The sequence below is a fragment of the Balaenoptera physalus genome (genome assembly GCF_965194825.1).
Source record: "Balaenoptera physalus genome assembly, chromosome: 8".
NCBI classification, from domain to species: domain Eukaryota; kingdom Metazoa; phylum Chordata; class Mammalia; order Artiodactyla; family Balaenopteridae; genus Balaenoptera; species Balaenoptera physalus.
Window position 1 is genome coordinate 90,491,998 of NC_138887.1, and position 7,979 is coordinate 90,499,976.

A 7,979-nucleotide genomic window follows, 5' to 3' on the forward strand; every position below is an offset into this window, starting at 1 on the left:
GAGAATTAGGGTTTCAACATACACATTTTGGAGGAATACAGTTTAGTTTACAACACACATGATGGGCACAAAGATTGAGGTTAAAATGATAGAGGTGAATGTATTTTAAGTATATTAATATATTTTTCTTAGGAAAGACATGCTGTGGTACTCTAACATCATGGTCACTTTTCTTCACCATCTGTGTTTGCTGAGAATTAAAAGGACATTCCAGATGAGGGAGTAATATAAGCAAAGGCACAGAGACGGGAACAGGAAAAACAAGCATGAGAAAGGCAAGAAGCCCCATCTAGGGAGATACAAGAGCAAAACAGACAGGGACAGAGTAACAAAAAGCAGAGAGAAAGGACTATACTTTAAAATTCAGCATCAATTAAAAACAGCAATTTCAGCTTAAAAATCGAGGCTTTTGTCTCTCACTAGTTTTGTGATTTGGGACAGTAATTTCATCTTCCTTGGCCTTAGATATTGGGAAAAGTAATTTCTAGGTGTTTACTGTTCTAAGATTTCGTTACTTAATTATTCCACTATGTCTGTGCTTATGTTCACACATTATTTTATTGTTTTAATCCAGATGTTCCAATAGACACTTAAGTTAGAACAGAATACAAAACACAGCACCTGTTTCTAAAATGAGCAAGAATGAGAGTGCCAGGTTAATTCAAGTTTGTTTTCACTTCCAACCAGAAACAAGCATTAAAAGGATATAGAAGATAAAGGATACAAATTAGCGAGCAGATGCAAGTCCTTTCTTGCTATAGTTACATATTTTTGTACCCTGTTTCTTACAGTAAACAAGCTTAAAGCAGGCCTGGCCCAGTCTACCACAGGACTCTTTAAAATGTTTCCACTCTTCAGCCAAATAGAAGTAAATTAATTACATTTCTGTTTTACTGATGACATTTTTTTAACATCTTTATTTCACTATAATTGCTTTACAATGGTGTGTTAGTTTCTGCTTTATAACAAAGTGAAACAGCTATACATACACATATATCCCCATATCACCTCCCTCTTGAGTCTCCCTCCCACCCTCCCTATCCCACCCCTCTAGGTGGACACAGAACCGAGCTGATTTCCCTGTGCTATGTGGCTGCTTCCCACTAGCTATCTATTTTACATTTGGTAGTGTATATATGTCCATGCCACTCTCTAACTTTGTCCCAGCTTACCGTTCCCCCTCCCCGTGTCCTCAAGTCCATTCTCTACATCTGCATCTTTATTTCTCTCCTGCCCCTAGGTTCCTCAGAACCTTTTTTTATTAGATTCCATATTTATGTGTTAGCATACGGTATTTCTTTTTCTCTTTCTGACTTACTTCACTCTGTATGACAGTCTCTAGGTCCATCCACCTCACTGCAAATAACTCAATTTCGTTTCTTTTTATGGCTGAGTAATATTCCATTGTATATATGTGCCACATCTTCTTTATCCATTCATCTGTTGATGCACACTTAGGTTGCTTCCATGTCCTGGCTCTTGTAAATAGAGCTGCAATGAACACTGTGCCACTTGACTCTTTTTGAATTATGGTTTTCTAAGGGTATACGCCCAGTAGTGGGATTTCTGGATGGTATGGTAGTTCTATTTTTAGTTTTTAAAGGAACCTCCATACTGTTCTCCATAGTGGCTATATCAATTTACATTCCCACCAACAGTGCAAGAGGGTTCCCTTTTCTCCACACCCTCTCCAGCATTTATTGTTTGTAGATTTTTTATGACAGCCATTCTGACGGCTGTGAGGTGATACCTCACTGTAGTTCTGATTTGCATTTCTCTAATGATTACTGATGTTGAGCATCCTTTCATGTGTTTGTTAGCAATCTGTATATCTTCTTTGGAGAAATGTCTATTTAGGTCTTCTGCCCCTTTTTGGATTGGGTTGTAAATTTTGGAGATTAATCCTTTCTCAGTTGCTTCATTTGCAAATATTTTCTCCCATTCTGAGGGTTGTCTTTTCGTCTTGTTTGTGGTTTCCTTTGCTGTGCAAAAGGTTTTAACTTTCATTAGGTCCCATTTGTTTATTTTTGTTTTTATTTCCATTTCTCTAGGAGGTGGGTCAAAAAGGATCTTGCTGTGATTTATGTCATAGCGTATTCTGCCTATGTTTTCCTCTAAGGGTTTTATGGTGTCTGGCGTTACATTTAGGTCTTTAATCCATTTTGAGTTTATTTTTGTGTATGGTGTTAGGGAGTGTTCTAATTTCATTCTTTTACATGTAGCCGTCCAGTTTTCCCAGCACCACTTATTGAAGAGGCTGTCTTTTCTCCATTGTATATCCTTGCCTCCTTTATCAAAAATGAGATGACCATATGTGCATGGGTTTATCTCTGGGCTTTCTATCCTGTTCCATTGATCGATATTTCTGTTTCTGTGCCAGAACCATACTGTCTTGATTACTGTAGCTTTGTAGTATAGTCTGATGTCAGGGAGCCTGATTCCGCCAGCTCCGTTTTTCTTTCTCAAGATTGCTTTGGCTATTCAGGGTCTTTTGTGCTTCCATACAAATTGTGAAATTTTTTGTTCTAGTTCTGTGAAAAATGCCACTGGTAGTTTGATAGGAATTGCACTGAATCTGTACACTGCTTTGGGTAGTATAGTCATTTTCACAATGTTGATTCTTCCAATCCAAGAACATGGTATATCTCTCCATCCGTTTGTATCATTTCTAATTTCTTGTATCAGTGTCTTATAATTTTCTGCATACAGGTCTTTTGTCTCCTTAGGTAGGTTTATTCCTAGGTATTTTATTCTTTTTGTTGCAATGGTAAATGGGAGTGTTTCCTTAATTTCCCTTCCAGATTCTTCATCATTACTGTATAGGAATGCAAGAGATTTCTGTGCATTAATTTTGTATCCTGCTACTTTACCAAATTCTTCAATTAGCCTTAGTAGTTTTGTGGTAGCATCTTTAGGATTCTCTGTGTACAGTATCATGTCATCTGCAAACAGTGACAGTTTTACTTCTTCTTTTCTGATTTGGATTCCTTTTATTTCTTTTTCTTTTCTGACTGCTGTGGCTAAAACTTCCAAAACTATGTTGAATAATAATGGTGAGTGTGGGCAACCTTGTCTTGTTCCTGATCTTAGTGGAAATGTTTTCCATTTTTCACCATTGAGAACGATGTTGGCTGTGGGTTTGTCATATATGACCTTTATTATGTTGAGGTATATTCCCCCTATGCCTACTTTCTGGAGGGTTTTTATCATAAATGGGTGTTCAACTTTGTCAAAAGCTTTTTCTGCATCTATTGAGAGAATCATATGGATTTTCTCCTTCAATTTGTTAATATGGTGTATCACATTGATTGGTTTGCATATATTGAAGAATCCCTGCATTCCTGGGATAAACCCCACTTGATCATGGTGTATGATCCTTTTAACGTGCTGTTGGATTCTGTTTGCTAGTATTTTGTTGAGGATATTTGCATCTATGTTCATCAGTGATATTGGCCTGCAGTTTTCTTTTTTTGTGACATCTTTGTCTGGTTTTGGTGTCATGGTGATGGTGGCCTCATAGAATGAGTTTGGGAGTATTTCTCCCTCTGCTATATTTTGGAAGAGTTTCAGAAGGATAGGCGTTAATTCTTCTCTAAATGTTTGACAAAATTGCCTGTGAAGCCATCTGCTGTTGGGCTTTTGTTTGTTGAAAGATTTTTAATAATGGTTTCAATTTCAGTGCTTGTGATTGGTCTGTTTATATTTTCTATTTCTTCCTGGTTCAGTCTCGGAAGGTTGTGCTTTTCTAAGAATTTGTCCATTTCTTCCAGGTTGTCCATTTTATTGGCATATAGTTGCTTGTAGTAATCTCTCATGATCCTTTGTATTTCTGAAGTGTCAGTTGTTACTTCTCTTTTTTCATTTCTAATTCTATTGATCTGAGTCTTCTCCCCTTTTTTCTTGATGAGTTGGCTAATGGTTTATCAATTTGGTTTATCTTCTCAAAGAACCAGCTTTTAGTTTTATTGATCTTTACTGTTGTTTCCTTCATTTCTTTTTCATTTATTTCTGATCTGATTTTTATGATTTCTTTCCTTCTGCTAACTTTGGGTTTTTTTTTCCTTCTTTCTCTAATTGCTTTAGGTGTAAGGTTAGGTTGTTTATTTGAGATATTTCTTGTTTCTTGAGGTAGGATTGTGTTGCTATAACCTTCCCTCTTAGAACTGCTTTTGCTGCATCCCATAGGGTTTGGGTCATCATGTTTCATTGTCATTTGTTTCTAGGTATTTTTTGATTTCCTCTTTGATTTCTTCAGTGATCTCTTGGTTATTTAGTAGTGTATTGTTTAGTCTCCATGTGTTTGGATTTTTTACAGATTTTTTTCCTGTAATTGATATCTAGTCTCATAGCATTGTGGTCGGAAAAGATACTTCATACAATTTCAATTTTCTTAAATTTACCAAGGCCTGATTTGTGACCCAAGATATGGTTTAACCTGGAGACTGTTCCATGAGCACTTGAGAGGAAAGTGTATTCTGTTGTTTTTGGATGGAATGTCCTAAAAAGATCAATTAAGTCCAACTTGTGTAATGTATCATTTAAAGCTTGTGTTTCCTTATTTGTTTTCATTTTGGATGATTTGTCCATTGGTGAAAGTGGGATGTTAAAGTCCCCTACTATGACTGTGTTACTGTTGATTTCCCCTTTTATGTCTGTTAGCATTTGCCTTATATTTTGAGGCGCTCCTATGTTGGCTGCATAAATATTTACAATTGTTATATCTTCTTCTTGGATTGATCCCTTGATCATTATGTACTGTATTTCTTTGTCTCTTATAAGCGTCTATATTAAATTCTATTTTGTCTGATATGAGAATTGCTACTCCAACACTCTTTTGATTTCCATTTGCATGGAATATCTTTTTCCATCCCCTCGCTTTCAGTCTGTATGTGTCCCTAGGTCTGAAGTTGGTCTCTTGTAGGCAGCATATATAAATGTCCTTTGGTGTATCCATTCAGCCAGTCTCTGTCTTTTGGTTGGAGCATTTAATCCATTTACATTAAGGTAGTTATCGATATGTATGTTCCAATTACCATTTTCTTAATTGTTTGGGGTTTGTTATTGTAGGTCTTTTCCTTGTCTTGTGTTTCCTGCTTAGAGAAGTTCCTTTAGCATTTGTTGTAAAGCTGGTTTGGTGGTGCTGAATTCTCTTAGCTTTTGCTTGTCTGTAAAGGTTTTAATTTCTCCATCGAATCTGAATGATATCCTTGCCGGGTAGAGTAATCTTGGTTGTAGGTTTTTCCCATCCATCACTTTAAACATGTCCTGCCATTCCCTTCTGGCTTGCAGAATTTCTGCTGTAAGATCAGCTGTTAACCATATGTGGATTCCCTTGTATGTTATTTGTTGCTTTTCCCTTGCTGCTTTTAATATTTTTTCTTTGTATTTAATTTTTGATAGTTTGATTAATATGTTTCTTGGTGTTTTCCTCCTTGGATTTATCCTGTATGGGACTCTCTGTGCTTCCTGGACTTGATTGACTATTTCCTTTCCCATATTAGGGACGTTTTCAACTATAATCTCTTCAAATATTTTCTCAGTCCCTTTTTTTTTCTCTTCTTCTTCTGGGACCCCTATAATCAAATGTTGGTGAGTTTAACGTTGTCCCAGATGTCTCTGAGACTGTCCTCAATTCTTTTCATTCTTTTTTCTTTGTTCTGCTCTGTGGTAGTTATTTCTACTATTGTATCTTCCAGGTCACTTATCTGTTCTTCTGTCTCAGTTATTCTGCTATTGATTCCTTCTAGAGAATTTTTAATTTCATTTATTGTGGTGTTCATCATTGTTTCTTTGCTCTTTAGTTCTTCTAGATCCTTGTTAAACGTTTCTTGTATTTTCTCCATTCTGTTTCCAAGATTTTGGATCATCTTTACTATCATTACTCTGAATTCTTTTTCAGGTAGACTGCCTAGTTCCTCTGCATTTGTTTGGTCTTGTGGGTTTTTAACCTTGCTCCTTCATCTGCTGCATATTTCTCTGTCTTCTCATTTTGCTTAACTTACTGTGTTTGGGGTCTCCTTTTTGCAGCCTGCACGTTTGTAGTTCCCGTTGTTTTTGGTGTCTGCCCCCAGTGGCTAAGGTTGGTTCAGTGGCTTGTGTAGGCTTCCTGGTGGAGGGGGCTGATGCCTGCGTTCTGGTGGATGAGGCTGGATCTTTTCTTTCTGGTGGGGAGGACTGCGTCCAGTGGTGCATTTTTGGGGTGTTTGTGACCTTATTATGATTTTAGACAGCCTCTCTGTTAATGGGTGGTGATGTGTTCCTGTCTTGCTTGTTCTTTGTCATAGGGTGTCCAGCACTGTAGCTTGCTGGTCATTGAGTGGAGCTGTTTCTTAGCATTGAGATGGAGATCTCTGGGAGAGAGTTCACCGCTTGATATTACATGTAGCTGGGAGGTCTCTGGTGGTCCAATGTCCTGAACTCGGCTCTCCCACCTCAGATGCTCAGGCCTGACACCCGGCCAGAGCACCGAGACCCTGTCAGCCACATGGCTGCACACCTGCGTAAGTCCTGTGCAACCAGTGCTTTTGGTTTGTTTTTGGTTTTCTCCCAACAGTCACTCTTGGAACACCCCGCCAAGTATGATGCTCTGTGCTCTGCTTATGCTCACTCCAGTATGTGGCCTTGGTCCACCTCCAATTTCTGTCCTCACAACTCTCATTTGGGTGCTGAAATCCTGAAGGGACTTTGCTTTTCTAGCTTGAGATGAGTTGCATTCCATGATGTACTGTTCTGGAGACTAGAAGTCCGAGGTCAGGGTGCCAGCAGTGTCAGTGTCTGGTGAGGCTCCCCCTTTGGGTTGCAGATGGTCTTTCTTTGCAGTACGAGAGTGACGAGTGAGGGGAGAGAGCTGATGACATATTTTTAATCAACATTATTGAGTATAATTTACATATATATAAGGTACCCATTTTAAGTATACATTTCAATTATTTTTAATAAATGTATATACTACACAACCACTACAGTCAAAATATGATATATGTCTGTCATCTTTTAAAGTTCCTGTGTAACTTCTAAATCAATGAACCCCCTACCCTCACACCTTGTTTCCAGGTAACCATCGATCTTTATTCTGTCACTCTAAATTAGTGTTCTATTTTTTCTATAATTTCATACAAATGGAATCATATAGTATGTACTCTTTGGAATCTGGTTCCTTTCACTCAGTGTAGTATTTTTGAGATTCATCTGTGTTGTTGCTTGCACCATTACTCTGTTCCCTTTTACTGATGAGTAACATTCCGTGTTATAAATATACCATCATTTGTTTATCCATCACTTATGGATGGACATCTGGGTTATTTTCATTTTCTGGCTATTATGAACAAAGTTGCTATGAATATTCATGTGCAAGTCTATGTGAACTTCATTTCTCTTGGGTGAAAACCGAGGAGTGGAATTTCTAAATCACACTGTAAGTGTACACTTAACTTTTAAAAAACTGTCAATCTATTTTCCAAAGTGATTGTTTACTTTATTTTTGTTTAATTTATAGTGATTGTTATTGATTTAAGTGATTAATTTAAGTGCCTGTTTAATTTATATTGCCCAAATCAATATATGATACTTTCAATGGTTCTACATCTGGGCCAGCACTTGGTATGGGCAGTCTTTGTAAATGTAGACAATCTAGCAGGTGTGTAGTGGTATATCATAGTGGGTTTTTTTTTTAATAAATTTATCTATTTATTTATTATTTATTTGTGGCTGCATTGGGTCTTTGTTGCTGCGTGCAGCTTTCTCTAGTTGTGGCGAGCGGGGGCTACTCCTCACTGCAGTGTGCAGGCTTCTCACTGCGGTGGCTTCTCTTGTTGTGGAGCTCAGGCTGTAGGTGCACAGGCTTCAGTAGTTGTGGCTCACGGGCTGTAGAGCTCAGGCTCAGTAGTTGTGGTGCATGGGCTTAGTTGCTCTACAGCATGTGGGATCTTCCCGGACCAGGGCTCGAACAAGTGTCCCCTGCATTGGCAGGTGGATTCCTA

The 7,979-nt window shown here is 37.9% G+C and overlaps 1 protein-coding gene across 4 annotated transcripts in view; it reads right to left on the reverse strand.

Annotated features, from left to right (window-relative positions):
- The window catches only part of TFEC (transcription factor EC), a 688,992-nt gene that overhangs the window by 494,138 nt on the left and 186,875 nt on the right, over positions 1 to 7,979 (reverse strand). The gene's annotated exons all lie outside the window — the stretch shown is intronic.